The 22,604-nt window shown below is 40.7% G+C and overlaps 1 protein-coding gene across 5 annotated transcripts in view; it reads left to right on the top strand.

The window, feature by feature from the left end:
• Positions 1-22,604, top strand: part of psd3l (pleckstrin and Sec7 domain containing 3, like) — a 148,927-nt gene that overhangs the window by 91,093 nt on the left and 35,230 nt on the right. The gene's annotated exons all lie outside the window — the stretch shown is intronic.

Raw genomic sequence — 22,604 nt, forward strand, 5'->3', positions numbered from 1 at the left:
TAAATTCCATTGCATGTGTTTTTTAAACTACGCCAAATAGCCGACTTCCTGTTGGGCTGGGGTAAAAAGTCAGAGCACGAAGGATATATGAACCGATGAGATCTATAAGTGTACCGAGTTTCATATTATTACACGCAAGCGTGTTTGATTTATGGACCAAGTTTTCGGACCGCGTTCCAGGGGGCGCTGTCGAGCCCCCCTGCCACGCCCGGGTCCCAGCTTCAGTCCGGCTCTAATGGCCGCGGGTTCTGACATTTGTGCAAAGTTTCAAGAGTTTTTGAGCACGTTAAGGCCCCCAAAAGTGCCCAAAAGGTAGTAATATAATAAATATAGCTGCAAGCAGCGATTACGGGCCCAAGCCGGTGGCACCGCCACCCTGGTGCCTTTAGTTTCACTAAAGGCACCGGGCTGGCGCTGCCACCGGCTTGGGCCCTCCATCGCTGCTTGCAGCTATATTTATTTATATATATATATATATATATATATATATATATATATATATATATATATATATATATAAAAAGCCGCCACCCCCGTTGCCTTTCGGGTTCCTGTGCACGACGGGCAATAACGTAACCCCGCTTTGACTGTCGAGAAGAAGTCTGCTTTAGAGCTTGCATCAGTGTGAGTTAGAGGATGGATACCCGACCCGAGCCCGACGGGACCCGCCGGTACCCGACGGGCCGGGCCGGGTTCGGACAGATATTTAGAAATGATGTTGGGGTTCGGGTCGGGCTCGGTCACATCAGCGCGATAAGGCATTGAACATTTTAAATTTAAAACAGCTTATTATGTAGGTAGCCGATGTGCCTGATGCTTTCACTTGATGCAAACGTTCGTTTTTGTGATTAAAATACATGTAAAATATTACCATAACATCCGTCTTCCTGTGTGCGGACATTTGTTTATGTAGCCGTGACAACGAAACGCGTGCATAATGTGCGCGCGCCAGGTGTTAAGAGCGCTTGTTGCTCCGCGCGCTGATGCGCTTGTCCTGTTGACATTTCCGATTGCCTTCCTACAGTTGCTTAATAAAAGCGGGCTTTCCACACAAAAAAACGTACAATTGTCATTAGTATGAGAAAAAAATGGGATTTTAACTGTCGGGCTCGGGTCGGGCTCGAACATAAATATCTTTATGCCTGTCGGGCTCGGGTCAGGTTCGGTTACTGCTCTGTCGGACGCGGACCAGGCTCGGACTGAAAAATTTGGCCCGATCCGCACTCTAGTGTGAGTCTTTCTGCTCCCCTCCAAACACACACAGAAAAGGGGGGGGCTGTCTGTGTGTGTGCCCTCCCTCCCTCCCTCCCTCCCCACACACACACACACACACACACACACACACACACACACACACACACACACACACACACAGAGAATGGCAGGGGGAACTCTGTCAGAGAGAGACAAAACCACATTCAAACCAAAATATCTGACTTCCTGTTGGTCGGAACTAATGACTGTAAATGAGAAAGTTGTCCGGATCGATAAGCACAATATACAGACCGAGTTTTGTGACTGTAGGTAAAAATAACCCACCCACTTTAGTCAAAAGTATCTTGAAAGTAACACACTTCCTGCTGCCAGTTGGTGGCGCTATAACTTTGACTCACAATAGTCACATCCATGTGATCGCCCTCTTACAACAAACACACTGCTGAAGTTTCATCAAGATCAATAAATGTATGAAGACGTTATAACACATTGTGTTTTTCTTTTCTCGCCATAACTTCGTTTCCTCGCCACGGCCAAACCGTTCGAGATATCAAAAATCCGTCCGCAATTTAGCGTCCTCAATGTCTTGACTTCATGCTGACCGAGTTTGGTGGCGATAGGATAATTTTTCTTGGAGGAGTATATCAAATTCCAGGGGCTTGCATTTTCATACAGCCCATAATAGCCGACTTCCTGTTGGACTGGCGTAAAACTTAGAGCACGAAAGTTGTTCGGCCCGATTAAATCTATATGTGTACCGAGTTTCATATTATTACATGCAAACGTGTTTGATATATGGACCAAGTTTTTCGGACCACGTTCAAGGGGGCGCTGTTGAGCTCCCCTGCCACGCCCGGGTACCAGCTTCAGCCCAGCCCTGATGGCCGCAGGTTCTGACCTGTGTGCAAAGTTTCAAGAGTTTTCGAGCACGTTAAGGGCCCCAAAAGTGCCCGAGAAGTCCCACACAGCAGAGAAAGGGTTAAAATAAAGCCCCCCTCCTCTCTCACACACACAGACACTGAGAGAGACTGGCAAAATTCCCATCAAATCACATTCAAACCAAAATATCTGACTTCCTGTTGGTCGGAGCTAATGACTGTAAATTAGAAAGTTGTCCGGCTCGGGGAGATAAATATAAATACCGATTTTTGTTACTGTAGGTAAAACTAATACCCCATTTTTGACTAAAGGTGGCGCTACTGAGCCCCTCCACCGCGCCCGTTTCTGAAACTTCACACATGCCTAGTACCTAATAAATCTGATATGCATGTTGAGTTTCATGCAATTTGAAGCATGTTAAGAGCCTCAAATGCACCCAAAAAGAATATAAAAGTTTAAAGCGTTGCCATGGCAACAGTATTTAAGATATCAATAATTCTTTCACATGTCTACATCTGCCGTGTGTTTACATTATACACATAAAGTTTGAAGCAAATCGGGTAAAAATAAGAGGGTGAATTCAAAGCATTTTGAAAGTGACACACTTCCTGCTGCCAGTTGGTGGCGCTATAACTTTGACTCACAATAGTCACATCCATGTGATCGGCCTCTTACAACGAACACACTGCTGAAGTTTCATCAAGATCAATTAATGTATGAGGATGTTATAACACACTTCCTGTTTCCAATATTCGCCATAAATTCGTTTCCTCGCCACGGCCAAACCGTTCGAGATATCAAAAATCCCCTGGCAATTTTTCATCCTCCATGTCTTGACTTCATGCACACCGAGTTTCGTGGTGATTGGTTGAATCGTCTAGGAGGAGTATTTTAAATTCCATTGCATGTGTTTTTTAAACTACGCCAAATAGCCGACTTCCTGTTGGGCTGGGGTAAAAAGTCAGAGCACGAAGGATATATGAACCGATGAGATCTATAAGTGTACCGAGTTTCATATTATTCCACGCAAGCGTGTTTGATTTATGGACCAAGTTTTCGGACCCCGTTCCAGGGGGCGCTGTCGAGCCCCCCTGTCACGCCCGGGTACCAGCTTCAGTCCGGCTCTAATGGCCGCGGGTTCTGACATTTGTGCAAAGTTTCAAGAGTTTTTGAGCACGTTAAGGCCCCCAAAAGTGCCCAAAAGGTAGTAATATAATAATAATAATAGTTAAGAAGAATAATCCTTTGGAAAACAATAGGGCCTTCGCCTTTTCAAGGCTTGGGCCCTAATAATCCGAAGGAAAACAATAGGGCCTTCGCCTTTTCAAGGCTTGGGCCCTAATAAACAAACCCTTTCAATCCGATCGAAATTGCATTCGGATCGAGCTCAATCCGATCGATTAAGGTGTTTACATGAAGATTCTTTTAGTCCGATTGAGCCGTCAATCCGATTATAAGTGTCCATGTAAATTGAAGCTTCACAATGACAGTATGAAGCACGCGAAGTGTAGAGACGGGTACATATCCCGTGACGCAGCAGCACTCCCTACTGCATTTCGGCGTCAAGCAAACCGAGCAAGTGAGGAATCTGAATTGATAATTAAGGGTAATGTAGCTTATAATATAGCCTTATTTGTGGCTTATTATATTTCACTTAATTGTGAAGTGGATATGCATTGTTTTTTTTTTTGTATCTTTAATAGCTACTGAATAGTCAATAGCTGCTGAAAATCTATTATTATTTTATGGATTATATTTATTTTATTTTAAGAGTTCAGGAGTCCGCCCATCTGTGCCAACCATAGCATGTTGAAATCCAAAAGAAATTAATTTTGCACATTATTGTGTACTGTATTTTCTATTGCAGTAAATCTATCCCAACCAATGTTAAAGAAAACAAGAAGGCATGTGGTTTAAAAGATGGAAAGTAAAATAAAAAGCACATCTGTATGCAATACAGTTTCATTATTGTTCATTATTATCCAGAGCGGTTACTATAATTAATTTGTGCGACCAAATCATGTTTTGCGCCAGTAACTGAAAGAGTTAGTAGCGCAAGTGCCACCAGTGGAAAAGGTTAGTGTAGTTCCCTGGCGTGCATTGGATAGCTCAAGCACCCAGGTCTCTAAGATCAAATAATAAACCATTGCTTTCTGTCCCTCGATCTGATTTAGAGTTAAAAGGCTAGGCGTTTGCTGTTGCGGGTCCGAGGCGCTGGAATAGTGCCTCTTGAACTTAGAGAGATCACATCTTTAAATGTTTTTAAAGCTCGTGTTAAAAATGACTTCTTGTTACTGCTACGCCTTTGAGAGGTTGGGCTAGCATCTGTGTTATAGTAAGTTGTATGTTGTTTATGTGTGTTATGCTGTTGATTGTACAGCACTCTGGTCTGCAGCTGCAGTTGTACAGTGTTTTATAAATAAAGTAAAGTTTCATTGCAAACTGTTCTTCTCAAATTGGCAATAAAAAAAGCAATTAATTAATGAAAAGTCCTACATATAGCCCCTTTAAATACTGCATATTTACCTTGTAGGGCCACTCAGCAATTGCAGTGTTACTTAAGGTAATATCAGTTCATGATGAAACAGCACGAGTGTTCAGATGAGAGATTAATCGTAAATGCAATACCCAGTTATTGGAAGGCTATTCAGTTATCTACCGGAAACTTTGATTGATTGTGCTTTGTAGGGTCACTCCCCCTATTCTGAGGTGGTTTGATCCACCGTCAGATCTGTGGCCCTCCTGCTAGACTATCTGTGTCCCATGATGCCTCTGCAATGTCCGGTGCTGGCACAGCTCGATCAGCAACAGGCCCAACTGCCCCGCACGGACTCCGGCTCCAGTGAGCGTGAGTGCCAAAATCAGACATGCATAATTAAACACCCCCCGAGTACCAGCTCTTCCGGAGAGTGCACCTCCGCCCCTCTCTGTCCCGCTTTATTGAAATGAAGACACTTCACACACTAACAGAATGTGTATTGCATGGTGAATAGCTTGGCAGTAACTTCAGTGCGCACTTTATATGACGTTATGTAAAGCTGCACCAAAACTGAGTGCCCTTGCCGAGCGTCTGTCGTGACTGTCCTCTGCCAACTCCACGAGACGCTGCGTTTACGAGCTTCTGATGGCCGGATCGCAGGTATACAGTAATCTCAGAGAGAAGTGCTGCGTACTAGGTTCCTCAGGTTCATTTTGGCATTAAATACACTGCCGTTCAAAAGTGTTTGATTTTTTATGTATTTTAAAGAAGTCTCTTCTTCTCACCAAGGCTACATTTATATGATAAACATACCAAAAAACAGTAATATTGTGAAATATCATTACAATTTAAAATAACTTTTTTATTTTAATATATTTTTTAAATGTAATTTATTACTGTGATCATTACTCCCGTCTTCAGAGTCACATGATCCTTCAGGAATCATTCTAATATGATGATTTGATGCTCAAAAAACATTCATTATTATTATCAATGTTGAAAACAGTAAAAAAAAAAAAAAAAAAAATCAGGATTCTTTGAATCGAAAGTTCAAAAGAACCGCATTTATTTGAATATAAAGTAACTTTTGACAAATTGAATTCATCCTTGATTAATTAATGTATTGGTTTATTTTATTTATTTCCCCCCAAAAATGAAATACATTATTATTGCCTCCAAACGTTTGAACGGCAGTGTATAATGTTGCAAAAGCTTTCAATTTCAGATAAATGCTGTTCTTTTGAACTTTCTATTCATCAAATAATCCTGATTTTCTTTTTTTTAAATAACTATTTTCAACATTGATAATAATCAGAAATGTTTCATCATATCAGAATGATTTCTGAAGGATCATGTGACACTGAAGACTGGAGTAATGATGCTGAACATTCAGCTTTAAATAAATTACACTTTATTATATATTCACATAGAAAACGGGTATTTTACATTGTAATAATATTTCACAATATTACTGTATTTTGTATTTTTAATCAAATAAATGCAGCCTGGGTGAGCAAGAAGAGACTTCTTTCAAAAACATTTAAAAATCTTACCGATCAAAAACTTTTGAACGGTAGTGTATGTCTTTTTGATGTCAGTCAAGACTTCTTGTAATGGACGCAGATGATGTGATCTAGGGTGAGGTAGTCCAGTGCGGTGGAGTGAAGCATCTTTGACAGACGTGCCTCGGTCATATTGACGTCTAGCGAAACAATCAGACAAGTTTATTAAGATCTGAGAGTGCAAGGTCAGAATCCTTCAAAGTTGTGTTCAGCCGTTTCAGTGACACACTCCGAGTGCAAGGTCACGTTTTCTGTAGTGTGAGTCACCGTCTTGTTTTCTGCAGTGAAATCAACCTGCCAAAACTCAAAATATATTGATGGCTTATATTGTCCTTTCATATTTCTAGGCTGGCATCTGAAGGTAAATGGCAGACTGAGTCTCATAGCGCCAGCTTTGTAGCAGAACTGGGCAACGGTTAATCGCATCCAACATAAAAGTACATAATGTGTGTGTGTGTACTGTGTATAAATACACACACACACACACACACACACACACACGCACACACACACACACACACATGCATGTATACATAATTATATATAATTTATATTATATAGAAATATATATGTTGTAAATAAATAACAAATTTTTCTTAAATACACTGAACAAAATTATAAACGCAACACTTGTTTTTCCCCCCATTTTTCATGAGCTGGACTCAAAGATCTAAGATTTTTTCTATGTACACAAAAGGCCTATTTCTCTCACATGTTGTCCACAAATCTGTGTTAGTGAGCTCGAGATAACCCGTCCCCCTCACACGTGTGCATATCAAGAGGCTGATTACACAGCAGGATTATTGCACAGGTGTGCCTTATGCTGGCCACAATAAAAGGCCGCTCTAAAATGTGCCTAAATATACATGCACTTGTGTGTATTTATATATGCATAATAATTATACACAATACACACACATATATTATGTAAACAAACTTGTATTTTGGATGCGATTAATCGTTGCACAGCCCTATTGTTTTATTAAGCCATACATTTGGAGGAAAAATGCTTCTAATTTCTGATTACTTCATGTGTCAGTATCTTGATGGCAGAGTGCTGATAAAATGCACACATGTATTTTGGGGCTATCAACTTAACTGATTAATTACATAAACAATGCCTTTTAACAAAGAGCCTTTTATTTATTTATAACAAAAAACAGACAGGATGTTTAACAAAAGTAAAGTTACAGCATTTGGTGTTCTTAGAAATGTACTCTTCTCTTTGTAAGACTCAACACCTTGAATACAAGTGAGTGTATTCAACTTCACCATAAATATAGTTTTTAAATATCTTAAAAGATATAGGTAAGATACATTTTTTTAAATGCCTGATAAACATCAGTAAAGGTGAATCAGTAAATCATATTTTCTGTGGTCTTTTGACATATAAGAGGTCATTCTGTTTCCCAAAAATATCATGTGTCCAAGCTGCTAAAGTCACTAGTTTTCTACTTCCTCTGCACTGTGGCAGATATTAGCATCTGACCGCCTCCACAACAACACGTCAACTCACACCTTACATTATGGCCGCGTGTTCACCAAATAGTTTTTGGCCAGCTGATAACGCTAGGCGCTCTGCAGAAAGTTTTGGCAGCACAGCGTTTTTTTCAGTGTAGACGCTTGATCTGGAATATCCGCGAAAGTGTTTCACAGATCGCTTGTTTCTGTTTTGTTTCTATATTAAAATGTTGATAGATTATAAAGTATTTGCTCTGGCTCTTGTATTAAATAATTTTGTTCCGTTATTATGCGTTGTGTTGTCGTCTGTTGACGTTGTGCAAGCAGAATGTGCCGGTTGGTCGGTGTGCTATTAGTCCCGCCTAGGGCTGTCACGATAACTACTTTTTGTTGTGCGATATATTGCACCAAAATTAATTGCGATAAACGATATTATTGTAATTTTTAGACCATTTTATGCCACTGATTACTTAATGACAATATGACAATATAATAGCATAATAATGGAAGTACACTCTTTCAAAGAACAAAGAACGTTTTGTTCTTATTCTATTCACTATTTTATACATTTAGACATTGGAATCGGAATGTGAAAAATATATCCTAAATAAATAAAACAAATAAATAATAAATACACTTTTGTTAACAAAAAAGTGCAAGAACTAGATCTAAACAAAGTTATCTAAAACAAAGTAACATGTTTAACAAAGTCAGTTTAAAGTGTCTCACACACACACAGATCATCAACTGGCCGTTTCTGATCCGCCAGATCCGGTGTTTAATTGTTTCCGGATTCCGAGAGGAACACCGACATGTTTACCTTGTGGCGCTTAAGGCAGGATCTTTCTTGGGTAGCAGTGTTACCAGCTGTGGTGGGATGTTATGTTTTAGGAGAGATTTTAGGTTAGTTGTGTTGCCTCTTTTCGTTGCCGCTGTTTTAAAAACAAAGTCGACATACCGGCTCGTTAATTGGCTCTCCTCTCTCATTCGGCCAAAGCCAAAATGTCCCCACACCGGAGCTGAAGATTGCGGCTTTGAAACCAAGTCCATGTTGGACTTTTTCCTACTAACTGGCTGTAGATGTCACGAAACAGAACACTTTATAACACAGTGGGTTCACACCTTCTCTTCACGTGTGTGTGTGTGTGTGTGTGTGTGTGTGGAGACGCTGCCTGAGCCCCGCCTCCGACATAGAGCAGACAAGATGACAGCGCAATCGACTAAAATGTTTGTGACATTAATTTTTATGTAAAAATTTATATTTTCATTATTTTTAATTAGAAAAATAATTATCAGTCGCAATATATCGCGGCACCAAAAATGATGTCGCTCATTTCCATATATGGTGCGATAAGTCGATATATTAACTATCGCGACAGCGCCTCGTTACGCTCATGGCGTTTTGAAAACGCGGCGCTCCCATTGAAAACAATTGGAAAAATACACCAGCCGCGTGAAAAAACGCTTTGGTAGACACACGGCCTGTCAGTTCCAAAGCCCGTCCAGCATTACATTTACATTTATGCATTTGGCAGATGCTTCCACCCAAGCCCTTCCCGTCCTGCTGCTGGCGAGTCGAGCACCAGATATAGTGTCTCTGACAGAGCGCCAGGATGAGCCTGGAAAATAAGCATGCTTTGCACATTTGCAAACTGTATTTTGTGCAGAAATCTTTAGATGTGAGCATCCAGCAACATACTACAAAACAGGAACGTCATGACCCCTTAGTGTTTAGGGAGTCGCACCACATGACCTCTTATATTTGAAGCCGCATTGCCCCGGACACACAGTCACGAAGGCCTGCACGTGTCCTCTCTGCTTGCTCTACATGTATTGTGTTGGGTTTATCCCACTACATTGCAGATTACATTTTGCAAGTTTTCAAATGTTATTATAAAACGGATAGTTCCGTTCCCTGATTCTGATTGGCTGAGCCGCGTGCAAACATACAGCTGTGACCTCACGACATCAGTATTACTGTGCCACTGCAAAACATATTAATCTTTTTATTGATTAACTGATTTATGAATGCAATACACTCAGTGAACAGCTAAGGAGGCTTTACTCCGCATCTATCTAACACTATTATAAATTGACTGTAACCTGTCTTGTTAATGTTTCTTCCTTTAAAATATTAGAAGAACATGCCAAACAATTTAATAAGGTTTTCTTTTGAAGAGTTCTTGTGCCGAGGCGTTTTCCACTGTGATTTAAGGGCAGTTTTATCCCCCCGAGGAACATCGTGGCTTGTTAAGAGCATGTTTTCCGAAAGCCTGAAAGCCTCAGTGTCTGTAACTGTGAAGGTCTGTAACTGTGTGACTTCGTGTCTCCAGTTGATTGGCAATATCTCTCATATCTCAGATATCTCTTGCAGTCTGCTTTGATGTATCTAATATCTCATTTCTCATCTGCTCTAGTTACACACTGTCATTTTGTGGCGGACTCCTATGTATCATTTACGAGTTTAATGTTTCTGTGTTTGTGATTAAAGCCTTGTTTATAGTGGAGTCACGATGATCAGCCTTGCACGTCACAACTGATATCCAGAGGAAACTTCATGCCTCTATATTTCATAGTCACATTAAAGTTTCATGTTGCTGATTAATGACTGTGTGTTCATGAGACGGACAGCATCACTGAATATTTCCATGTATGTGTCACTAACCGTAGTTAGCCATAGCTGAGCCTGGTTTGCTGATTATTACTGCTTTATCACAGCTGCTCATTCTGAAGTTTAGGGGTTTGTTGCCTAGCTGGAAATATTACGCATCCATTCACACTGACAGCACTGTGTCAGAGTCTGTAAAGGTCATGTGATCCCTCTGTCATCCTTCAGCGGATGTATTATGCGAGCTCCGCTTTATACCCCGGCATGTGAGGAGGGACCTGAGCCCCGTCTAGAGATGCAGATCAGGGGTCTCGTCCTTACTAAACGTGCACGAGCGCCCAAACGTCAAAAAAGGCAAATGGAAAAAAATATTCAGACTTGGGTAAATATGAGATACCAATGTGCCCTCACATTACAATGCTAAAAATAATTACCGTATTTTCCGGACTATAAGTTGCTGCGGAGTATAAGTCGCATCAGTCAGAAAATGCGTCATGAAGAGGAAAAAAATATATATGTCGCACTGGACAATAAGTCGCATTTATTTAGAAATTTATTTCACAAAATCCAAGACCAAGAACAGACAGTTAATCTGGAAAGATTATTCAGCTGCACAACAGCACACAGAACAACAGCTGAATAGTGTCCGGTGTGTTAGAGTAACACATTAACAGTTATTCAGCTGCACAACAGCACACAGAACATATTGTTGAACATATACATATAGCGTTGACCACTTGACGGGGATTAACGGCAGTAATGTTTGAATGTTCGAGTGGATCTTTGGATTTGCCTGAAGTCTGGCTTTGAATCAGAGAGATGATTGACAGCTGTGTAATCAGACACCGATCACTTCTACAACACACACGTACGACGCTTCTATTCTTATCAGACCTATTTTAGCTGAACTCGACACACACAATGCTTTTTACTCAAACCTTTTCAACACTACATCCATTGTGTTTTCCTGCCTTATCTAGTCGTCTCTATTGCATTACAGTTTAAACTCTTAGAAGCTTTAATAAACACATTGATTTGGTGAGATCAATAACTGATCCGAATGGTTCTGGTCGTCCTGCTGGTCCAGAAAGTGTTTCAAGTGTGGCATTTAATAGTTTGCCTTCACGGCAAGATTGTCTGATATCAGGTTTATAAAGCAGGCAATGTGGCGCAGCTCATCTGTCTGAAAATAAAGCGTTAAATCAAAGGTCAAAAGATTAATAACTGTATATTAGATGGAAAATCGCAGTGACTATCTTTAGACAACGGCTGCTTTGCACACGCAGTCCTCCGAGCTCGTTCTTCAGGATCACACAACAGTGTTGAGATGCTTTTCTTCTTTTATTGCTGATAGCAGGTCAGAGATATCGTGCATTTAGAAAGTATTCATGTTTTTTTGTATTACACCATTGAAGAGGATTCATATATACAGTATCAGCAGAAAAAGTGAAAGCTAACTTCTACAAAAGTATCTAAAATAAATCTGCACAAGTTGCAAGCTGGCCAGAATGTGTTTTACTGTAGTCTGATGTAACATGAAGCGCCAGTGTTGATGTGGACTCATTAATGCCCGTTCATCGGGATTTGCAGCACTGCCTTTTTTAATTATTGGTTTACCTGTACTCAAAGTGGACATCTTCTGAGTGTCCTGCTCGGTGCTGTCCGGGGAGTTGCTTGGCGTGTTCATGTTTCTTAATGTGTTCATGTGTTCATGCCAGCGCACACCGCATGCAAACCTTTCATTCTTCAGCAGTTTTCTCACTGTATCTGGCTTTCTGGCCTGCATGTAAACACACTAACTGTCTTCAGGAGGTTTCTCGAGGAGGACGGATATGCTGAATGTGTTTCTAAGAAATGTAAATGTGATCTTCAGCTAGTTGTGGACGGTGACCGTCTCCAGAGAACAGCGATTCTGAAATACTGATATTCTTGTTGATGAGATGAACTGATGAAATTTATCGAAAAGATGAAACTGCTCATTCATCGGCCCACTGATCAAGCTCACATTACTTACATCTTAATCTGTGTAAGAACTAATTAATCTCTAATCAAGGAAGTTAACGCTAGTCAATGGAGAGAGGCCAGAGTCTCTGTACAAACGAAATGTACGAGCGTCTGGTAGGACCAGGCTAAGACGATGCAGCATTTGGCATTAACATTTGACATATGCATATATATATGAAACACACAGACACACACACACACACACACACACACATACACATATATATATATATATATACACACACACACATATATACATTTTAATTAAAAATCTGCGGTTCTTTTGAACTTTCTATTCATCAAAGGATCCTGGAAAATTAAATGTATCATGGTTTCTACAAAAATAAATGAAGAAGCAAAAACCTTGACATTAATAAGAAAAATTTAGCTTTGCCATCACAGTAATAAATTACATTTTAAAATATATTAAAATAGAAAAGTTATTTAAAATTGTAATAATATTTCACAGTTACTTACTGTTTTTACTGTATTTTTGATCACATAATGCAGTCTTGCGTTATATATATATATATAAGCTGTAAAAACAAACGTAAGTTAATGCATTCCCTGGGACCCCTGACCTTGGCGTTGTGGGCACCGTGCTCCACTGTTGTGACCCGATGGCGTGTGTTGATTCTCTGCTATTTCTCGTGAGAGATGACAGCAGCTGTGACATTCACTAAACTGCTCTGGTTTATTGTGTTGTCAGTGTGTGCTGCGAGATTGCATCATTCACTGCTCTCTGGCATGTACCCGCTATAAACCGGTCGAAGCGAACGGTGGTTTATTCTGAGCATCAGTGTGTGTGTGTGTGTGTGTGTCCTGAGACGGCTCGACTGCTGCCTGCGCTTCATCCTACACATGCATGTCCACACCGTTTCAAGAGTTTTATTTTTGTAGATCATACAGACACTAACACACAGTCTCCGGTATATCTGTGAGAAGCTTTGTATTTTGCATGTGCATGTCTTCATCAACTATGAGCTGCATGTATACATTTATGCTATCACTTGATGTCATTCTGAAAGTGGCCAAACCGTTGTCTAGAGTGAATCTTTCTCTCACTGCATGAACGATCAAGATCTGGATTGCATGTGCGCTGCCCATTAACCCGTAGGTCACACGGAGCCGTGCCGCTTTAATGAGGGTGTAAAATAAGGTGAGTTTAATGGTCAGCAGGAAATAAACACACCCTATAAAGATTTCATTCAATAGAGTGCATCCGCTGTGAAGTGCTTTATTCAGTATATCAGACGCTCTTAACCGCGGGACGGAAAGTGTCCACAGGTCTCCATGTTGTAACCAGGCGCTACATGACGAGTGGCCAGCGGCAAGTCATTTTTTTGTCCTCATTAAATGCCAAATGCTCACAGTCACAGTCACTCACAGGGTTATGCAGCTACAGGAAGACCAGTGAGATTTCTCTGTGGGCGGAGCTATCCAACTATATTAAAATATACTATTAAAATGGATTTTTGTCAGTGGTCGACGACCAATATATTGCCACAGGCGTTATATTGACTGATATTTAGCATTTATTTATTAACAACACAATACTTTTTTTCTGTTTGGCTGATAAGTGTGTGAACTTTATTTCGACAGTGCCAGGACTTTTATTTTTGACAGTTCTACAAATAGCAGTATGTCTAATAAAGTATTGGAATTGTTAAACAAAGGAAGTAAACGGTATATTTAAAAAAAGTAATAGAAATGCAAATGCTATAATACCTTCTTATATATTGTTGGCTTTCAGCAAATTGCATTTAAAGACTTTTTTTATTGTTTAATAGACCATTTGGGAGCATCATTTGGTCACTGCAGTTGCGCACGCATTGTCATGGAGTAATATGGGTAAGAACAATGGAATAAGAGAAAAAATGTCTTGTTGGAAAGCAAAAAAACGAGATGTTCTTCATTTTTACAGAATGCCGTCGTCAAAGACGCCTTATAAAGATGGTAACGACACAGACGTTTATGGTGGCAAGCCTGGACTGATGAAACCTGTGATGAAAAGTCTACTACTAAATCATGAATTTTATGTAAACCATAGATCTACATAATAATAACAAATGCAGTTCAGGGACATTATGTATAAGCCCTACAGTTACTGCATTAAATTATATTTAAACATAACATTTTACTTAGAAAATATTTAAACCTGTAGCATTTTAATTTCTCCATTCTGACTTTATAACTCGTAACTGATTGTTTATATCACAATTAGAAAGAAAAAATTCTGAATTGCAGGATATAAACTTAATAAATCGGAGGAAAAAAGACAGAATAACGACTTTAGATCTCGCAATTCTGATTTTTCTTCTCTTAATTGAGATTTAAATTAAGAATTGCAAGGAAAAAGTCATAATTGTGAGGTATAAACCTCGAAATGACCTTTTTTACTCTTTTATTCCATGGCTTCCATTGCTCCTGCAGATCTGCCATCAGGCCCACTAAACACCTAAATACACACGCACAAGCTTTCAATCCTTCGTTCCAAACTATGCTGCAATATATCCAGTTTGCCACTCTCATAGTCATGTCATATTCACTTTGTACTGTATATAAAAGTAGGGTTACCTGGTCTTTATCTGAGAAAATATGATGGTGCTGTTGGTTTTCCTTATTTGTGAAAATAACACAATATAGGGAATCTCGTTTCCGCCACATATAAAAATTTAAAAGGTAATTGAGACATTTAGGGCATTTTTTTTACATTATATATGGAAACTTGCTTCCATAATAAAAGGATTACACAAACAATACGTTTTTTACTTTCTAATTTTGTAAGTATTATGTAAAAGAAATATAAATTCCATAGCAGCATGTGTTATTTACGGTCTTTAAATGTAGTAAGCAGCTTTATATCAGGCATCGGCCATCCTGCTCTTTTAAATCTTGCTATCGGCCATCAAAAAATCCATATCTTTCTACCACCAACTTGCGTGCATCAATTATCATAGCGGGTTATAAAAAGACGGATCAAGAGAGTGATCACTTGTTGTGCTGGTCGTGCCTATTTAGAACGCAGTGTAATTTTGTCTGCGCACTGACAGCAATTAAATCATTGTGCTCAGACATTCATCTGCAGTGTCTCTATAGCACATGCTCTATAAGCATACAGCTACACTCCTACATGTATTTATAGATCAACACTTTATATCCCGCCTCTAGCCCCAAATTACATTCAAATGTCAAGTTGTTGTTGTTTTTTTAAAGTAGAATATGCATTAGCTGATCTGGCCTTAGGGGTTCCAGGGATAGTTCACCCAAACATGTAAACTCTGTCAGTAATGACTCTCCCTCATGTTGTTCCCCGTCAGACTCTCCTTCATCTTCAGAACACAAATGAAGATATTAGTGATTAAATCTGAGCGCTGTCTCACTCCTCCATAGGCTTCTAGTGTAATTGAAACTTGCCGGCCAAGAAAGTTAGTAACGACAATGTTTAAAATAGTCCGAGTGACGACAGCGGCTCAACCTTAAGTTTATCAAGCGACAAGAATAACAACTTTATCCAACTCTTGATGTTCTTCTGAGTGAGTTCCCGAGTGTAACAGCGCAGCGCTTTGTCAGGACGCAGGGTCACTATTGGCCAGCATCACACACACATGACCAGCGTCGGCCAATAGTGAGCCTACGTCCTGACGAAGCGCTGTGCTGTTACACTCGTGAACTGTAGTCACTTAGTAGATTTTAAGGAGCACAAAATATCACAGCACTGTTATCTTGGGAAGTAGCTGGCCAAGGTCGTTATGAATCTGGCCACTGAGTGAAATGACTTGATGGTCATCGCCACATCACTGCTCATTTACAAAGTTCATATAACTCAACTTTGTTGCGTTGCCAGAGGGCGTTGTTGCTCATGTCACTTCAGGACACAGACTTCCATGGCGGTGTCTCTGTGGATCAGCATCAGTATGAACGCCTTTAATGAGATCACATGACTGCTGATGCGTTGCGTGACATGGCGTCAGTACCAACAGAGTCTAACATGTACACTTGTCAGGCACTCAAATTACCCTATTGAGACTAAAGGGATGGTTCGGAGTAATGTCAGCCTAGGGTCCTCTGCACCATGACCTCGAGCCAAACACCCCCCAGAAGCTTTTTCCCCTTGAACATTATTAAAGTTAGAGCTTATTTAAAGATATCAGCCGAATGGTTTAGTGCCGGCGCTAATGGATCCAAGGTTGTATCTGGTAAATTACCGCACTAATAATGCCCGGGATGGCACCAAACTTCTACAGTAGTGCAAATAGGTGCTGTACTCATAAAACGAGGCATTGGAAAGTGTGTAAGTACATCAGGAGTTTATTTAAATAACACTTGCCTGATAGCTCTTGCTAACGCTAACATTACAATACATTTTTTTGGATATATCAAAAAACTGTCAGGACTTTTACGGCTTTTCCCAAATCACGGGAGTGACCTCGACGTCCGGGTTAGCAGTAGCAAGGGGAAACAGCTTCTGGGGGGTGTTTGGCTCGAGGTCATGGTGCAAAGGACCCTAGGTTGAAATGACTCTGAACCATCCCTTTAATCAAAATCTTGTTTTTGTGTTTTTACTTAAAGATATCTGAATCACCTTCCAAAAAAGGGGGTATTCATCTGAAGATTTATCCCGGCAGATCAGTCCGAGAAAGTAGACCTGTCAGCCTGAAGTCATGCTACTGTAAAAACTCACTCTGCTCATTCCCAAATCAACATTTATTGCTTTAATTCTGCAAAATTATTGGTTTTGAAATCATTTGTTCATTTGCATAACCCCACCTCCACTACACAATGTTCTCAAGCTCTTAAGAGAGTGTGAGCGGCCATGGTAGTAAAAGTGGATTTAAATGAGATCATGGTTTATTAGTTCACTTCCTTTAAAGGCATCATGAAATGGAGAATCAAAATGTTATTGATATTTACACACGTGAAACTTTATAAATGGTGCAAAAGTTAATTTATTTCAGTAATTCAACTTAAAAGGTGAAACTAATATATTATATAGACTCATTACATGCAAAGTGAGATATTTCAAGCCTTTATTTGTTATAATTTTGGCTTACAGCTTATGAAAACCCCAAATTCAAAATTTGAATATTGTGAAAAGGTTTTCATAAGCTGTAAGCCATAATCATCTAAATTATAACAAATAAAGGCTTGAAATATCTCAAGCCTGTAATGAGTCTATATAATATATTAGTTTCACCTTTTAAGTTGAATTACTGAAATAAATGAACTTTTGCACCATATTCCAATTTTTCGAGTTTGTGTAAGTGTAAGATTGTTTTGATTTGCCAATATATTTATGATTAAGAATTGTGATTTATCACAGATATCTGTGTTTAATGAGTTAATTTATTCACAATCCTACAACATGCATGTTTTCCAACTTTGTTACTTTATGGTGATTATTTCCGTGTAACGATTAGATCTGATTCTGCAAGGCGTGAAGCATTATTGTAGTTATGATTCTGGAGTGTGTTGCTCTGGGAACAGATGGACATGATGACGCATCAGCCCGCTGGCTCACTCCTCACATTAAGGCATATTGTCTGGCAAGTGACCATAACGTCTTAAGCAACCCGATGACAAACCTGCTGAGAATAAAATTAATAAAACCTTTCAAAGTGCTCTGTCTTTTGCAATATATGCACTATATAGTCCATATGAACTAATAAAAGTAGGATATAAATTTCAATCCTCTGGGTCATAATTCTTCTTCTGACTCAAACTCAACTCGGACCGGTTTGGAGGTTCTGCAGATGCAGATCTTGAGAGAGATTGAGCAGATTGCATACATGAGAAATATACTTGGATTTTCCTTTTTGTTATTATTAATTATTATTCGGCCGGCATTTCTAACGAAGCAAAATCTGAAGATAACTGGTTGACATAAAAGTAGCATCTATCCATCTGTTCCTCCATCCTTCCTTCCATCCATCCTTCCATCCATCCAACCATCTACCCTTCCTTCCATCCACCCTTCCATCCATCCAACCATGTACCCATCCATCCAACCATCCATCCATCTATTCATCCATCCATCTACCCTTCCATCCACCCATCCATCTAGCCATCCATCTATTTATCCATCCATCTACCCTTCCATCCACCCATCCATCTAGCCATCCATCTATTTATCCATCTATTCATCCATCCATCTACCCTTCCATCAACCCATCCATCTATTTATCCATCCATCCACCCTTCCATCCATCCATCCATCCATCTATTCATCCATCCATCTACCCTTCCATCCACCCATCCATCTACCCATCCATCTATTTATCCATCCATCTACCCTTCCATCCACTCATCCATCCAACCATCCATCTTCCCTTCCATCCATCCATCTATTCATCCATCCATCTACCCTTCCATCCATCCATCTATTCATCCATCCATCTACCCTTCCATCCACCCATCCATCTATTTATCCATCCACTCATCCATCCACCCATCCATCCATCCATCTACCCTTCCATCCATCCGTCCTTCCTTCCATCCATCCACCCTTCCAGCCATCCATCTACCCTTCCATCCATCCATCCACCCTTCCATCATCCATCCATCCACCCTTCCATCCATCCATCCATCCATCCATCCATCCACCCTTCCATCCATCCATCTACCTATCCACCATCCATCCATCTATTCATCTATCCACCCACCCATCCATCCACCCATCCATCTACTCTTCCATCCATCCACCCATCCATCCATCCACTCTTCCATCCATCCACCCTTCCTTCCATCCATCCATCCATCCACTCTTCCATCCATCCATCAATTTACCCTTCCATCCATCCATCCATCTATCTACCCTTCCATCCATCCATCCATCCATCCATCCATCCATCCACCCTTCCATCCATCCATCCATCCACCTTCCATCCATCCATCCATCCACACTTCCATCCATCCATCCATCCATCCACCCACCCTTCCATCCATCTACCCTTCCATCCATCCATCCCGACCTTCCATCCATCTACCCTTCCATCCATCCATCCGACCTTCCATCCATCTACCCTTCCATCCATCCACCCTTCCGTCCATCCATCCATCTACCCTTCCATCCATCCATCCACCCTTCCATCCATCCATCCATCTACCCTTCCATCCATCCATCCACACTTCCATCCATCCACCCTTCCGTCCATCCACTCTTCCATCCATCTACCCTTCCATCCATCCATCCATCCACATTTACATCCGTCCACCCTTCCATCCATCTATTCATCCATCCATCCACATTTCCATCCTTCCCACCCATCCATCTACTCTTCCATCCACCCATCCATCCACCCTTCTATCCATCCATCTACCCTTCCATCCACCCATCCATCCACATTTCCATCCATCCATCCACCCACCCATCCATCCACCCTTCTATCCCATCCATCTACCCTTCCATCCATCCATCCACTCTTCCATCCATCCATCCACCCTTTTATCCATCAATCCACCCATCCATCCATCTAGCCCTTCCACCATCCATCTAGCCTTCCATCCATCCGCCTTCCATCCATCCATCTACCCTTCCATACATCCGTCTTCCATCCATCCATCTACTCTTCCATCCATCTACCCTTCCATCCATCTACCCTTCCATCCATCTATTCATCCATCCATCCATCCACATTTCCATCTGTCCACCCTTCCATCTACCCTTCCATCCATCCATCCACCCTTCCATCCATCCATCCATCTACCCTTCCATCCATCCATCCACACTTCCATCCATCCACCTTCCGTCCATCCACTCTTCCATCCATCTACCCTTCCATCCATCCTCCATCCACATTTACATCCGTCCACCCTTCCATCCATCTATTCATCCATCCATCCACATTTCCATCCTTCCACCCATCCATCTACTCTTCCATCCACCCATCCATCCACCCTTCTATCCATCCATCTACCCTTCCATCCACCCATCCATCCACATTTCCATCCATCCATCCACCCACCCATCCATCCACCCTTCTATCCATCCATCTACCCCTTCCATCCATCCATCCCACTCTTCCATCCATCCATCCACCCTTTTATCCATCAATCCACCCATCCATCCATCTAGCCTTCCACCATCCATCTAGCCTTCCATCCATCCGCCTTCCATCCATCCATCTACCCTTCCATACATCCGTCTTCCATCCATCCATCTACTCTTCCATCCATCTACCCTTCCATCCATCTACCCTTCCATCCATCTATTCATCCATCCATCCATCCACATTTCCATCTGTCCACCCTTCCATCCATCTATTCATCCATCCATCCTTCCACCCTTCCATCAGTCCATCCACCCTTCCATCAGTCCATCCACCCTTCCATCAGTCCATCCACCCTTCCACCCATCCCTCCACCCTTCCATCCATCCATCCATCCATCCACCCTTCCATCCATCCATCCACCCTTCCATCCATCTACCCTTCCATCCATCCATCTACCCTTCCATCCATCCACCCTTCCATCCATCCACTCTTCCATCCATCCATCCACATTTACATCCGTCCACCCTTCCATCCATCTATTCATCCATCCATCCACATTTCCATCCTTCCACCCTTCCATCCATCCATCCACCATTCCATCCATCCATCTACCCTTCCATCCATCCATCCATCCACACTTCAATCCATCCATCCATCCATCTACCCTTCCATCCATCCATCCACCCTTCCATCCATCCATCCACACTTCCATCCATCCATCTACCCTTCCATCCATCCATCTACCCTTCCATCCATCCATCTACCCCTTCCATCCATAAACCCATCCATCTACCCTTCCATCCATCCATCTACCCTTCCATCCATCCATCCATCCATCCATCCATCCATCCACCCTTCCGTGCATTAAATGCTATGTAGGAACTAAAAGTGTTCAGTCACAGCTTTGCCAGCTTTGAAGACCTACTTTCAAACCACTTCATGCTAACATCATGTTCACATTTGTAAAAGATCCCTGGATGAGGTCATTTTGATTGTATTTGCACTCCACATCCTAGTTGCCTTGCTTTCCTAGAAAGCATGTGTGGATATCATAGACTAGTTACTCTTTCTGCTTCATTCCCCGTGGGATGTTTTGTGTCTGTAATTAAACTGTATGCAGATCTGATGCTCCTTCTGGAGTTCAAACAGACATTCAGAGAGAGAGGAGGAAAATGCATGAGATATTCCTGCATCCTACATGTGAAGCTTAAATCTTAAAAGTCAAATATAAAATCGTCTCGCGGAGACTTCTGGTTGTTGGCATTGAGTCTGGTTCACATTGTAGCTTATTCTGCCCATAGTAGGACAGGAACAGAACGCAGAGACCTGAATCTTTATCATGACAATCATATCAGGTCCTTGATGAGAATGAAAAACTTTAGATAATGACCCAGGAATTATTTTTTGTCCCCAAAAGATTGTATAATTTAAAATGTGTTGTACACTTTTTCAACCACAGATGATACTGTATAGATTATTTCACAGCTATTACTCTGAGAGGAAAGTGGAACAGTGCAAAAACTAATTTTATATCTCTCAATAAGAAATGCAAACAATATAAAAATTGTGGCTGATAATCATTACGTTATGCAAAATGGCCAATTTTAGAGATCTATAAAATTTCAGCACACTAACTCACAAAAATGACAAACAGTAGTTCTACATGCTGTGAATTTAGGCAGCACAACATTATAATGTACAGAATAAAAGACAGATTGAAATATTGAGATCTACAAAAATATACGTTGAAGTGTTTACTGAAGGCAAAGTTACCTAAATGTAAATATTGGTGGATAAGAACATGCACAGTTAATGTCCAACATCAGCTAATATATGTGCAATACTTGCTGATACTGATCAAATATTTGAATGCTTTAAAAAATCACTAATATCAGCGGATAATTGATATGGTGGCACTCTAAATCTCATCATCTTATGATCCTTATGATTTTCACACAAATTGAGTTATTCCTCCAAAGTGTCCATTGTAGCAACCTTGTAAACATGACTGCCGGCCAATCAAATTAGAGCTTTTGCCATTTTTTGAGACGGCTATAGAACTTATCATTACAATTTCACATCTGAAACTTAAATGATTAAACCTGCCTTCTCATAATGTTTTTATTTCAGCCAGTCATGGTGTGTTCACAGAGCATTAGTATGCGCTTTGAATTATAGATTCAGACGAAATCAAACTGAGGTGATGGATTTCTCACAGTAGATCTGTGAATTACTGCCTAGAGCAAGGCATGTTGGGAAGAATCTGCCTCATTATTCCACAGCTGTTATTATTATTATTATTATCATAAACCTCCTCAAGACACACCAGAGTTGTGCGTGAAAGTCTTATTATTGCGTTCAAAAGTAGAATCTTATTTGGCCGTTTCTCCAATAAACTGCATTAT

Source organism: Phoxinus phoxinus (genome assembly GCF_949152265.1).
Source record: "Phoxinus phoxinus genome assembly, chromosome: 23".
In the NCBI taxonomy this organism is placed as follows: Eukaryota; Metazoa; Chordata; class Actinopteri; order Cypriniformes; family Leuciscidae; genus Phoxinus; species Phoxinus phoxinus.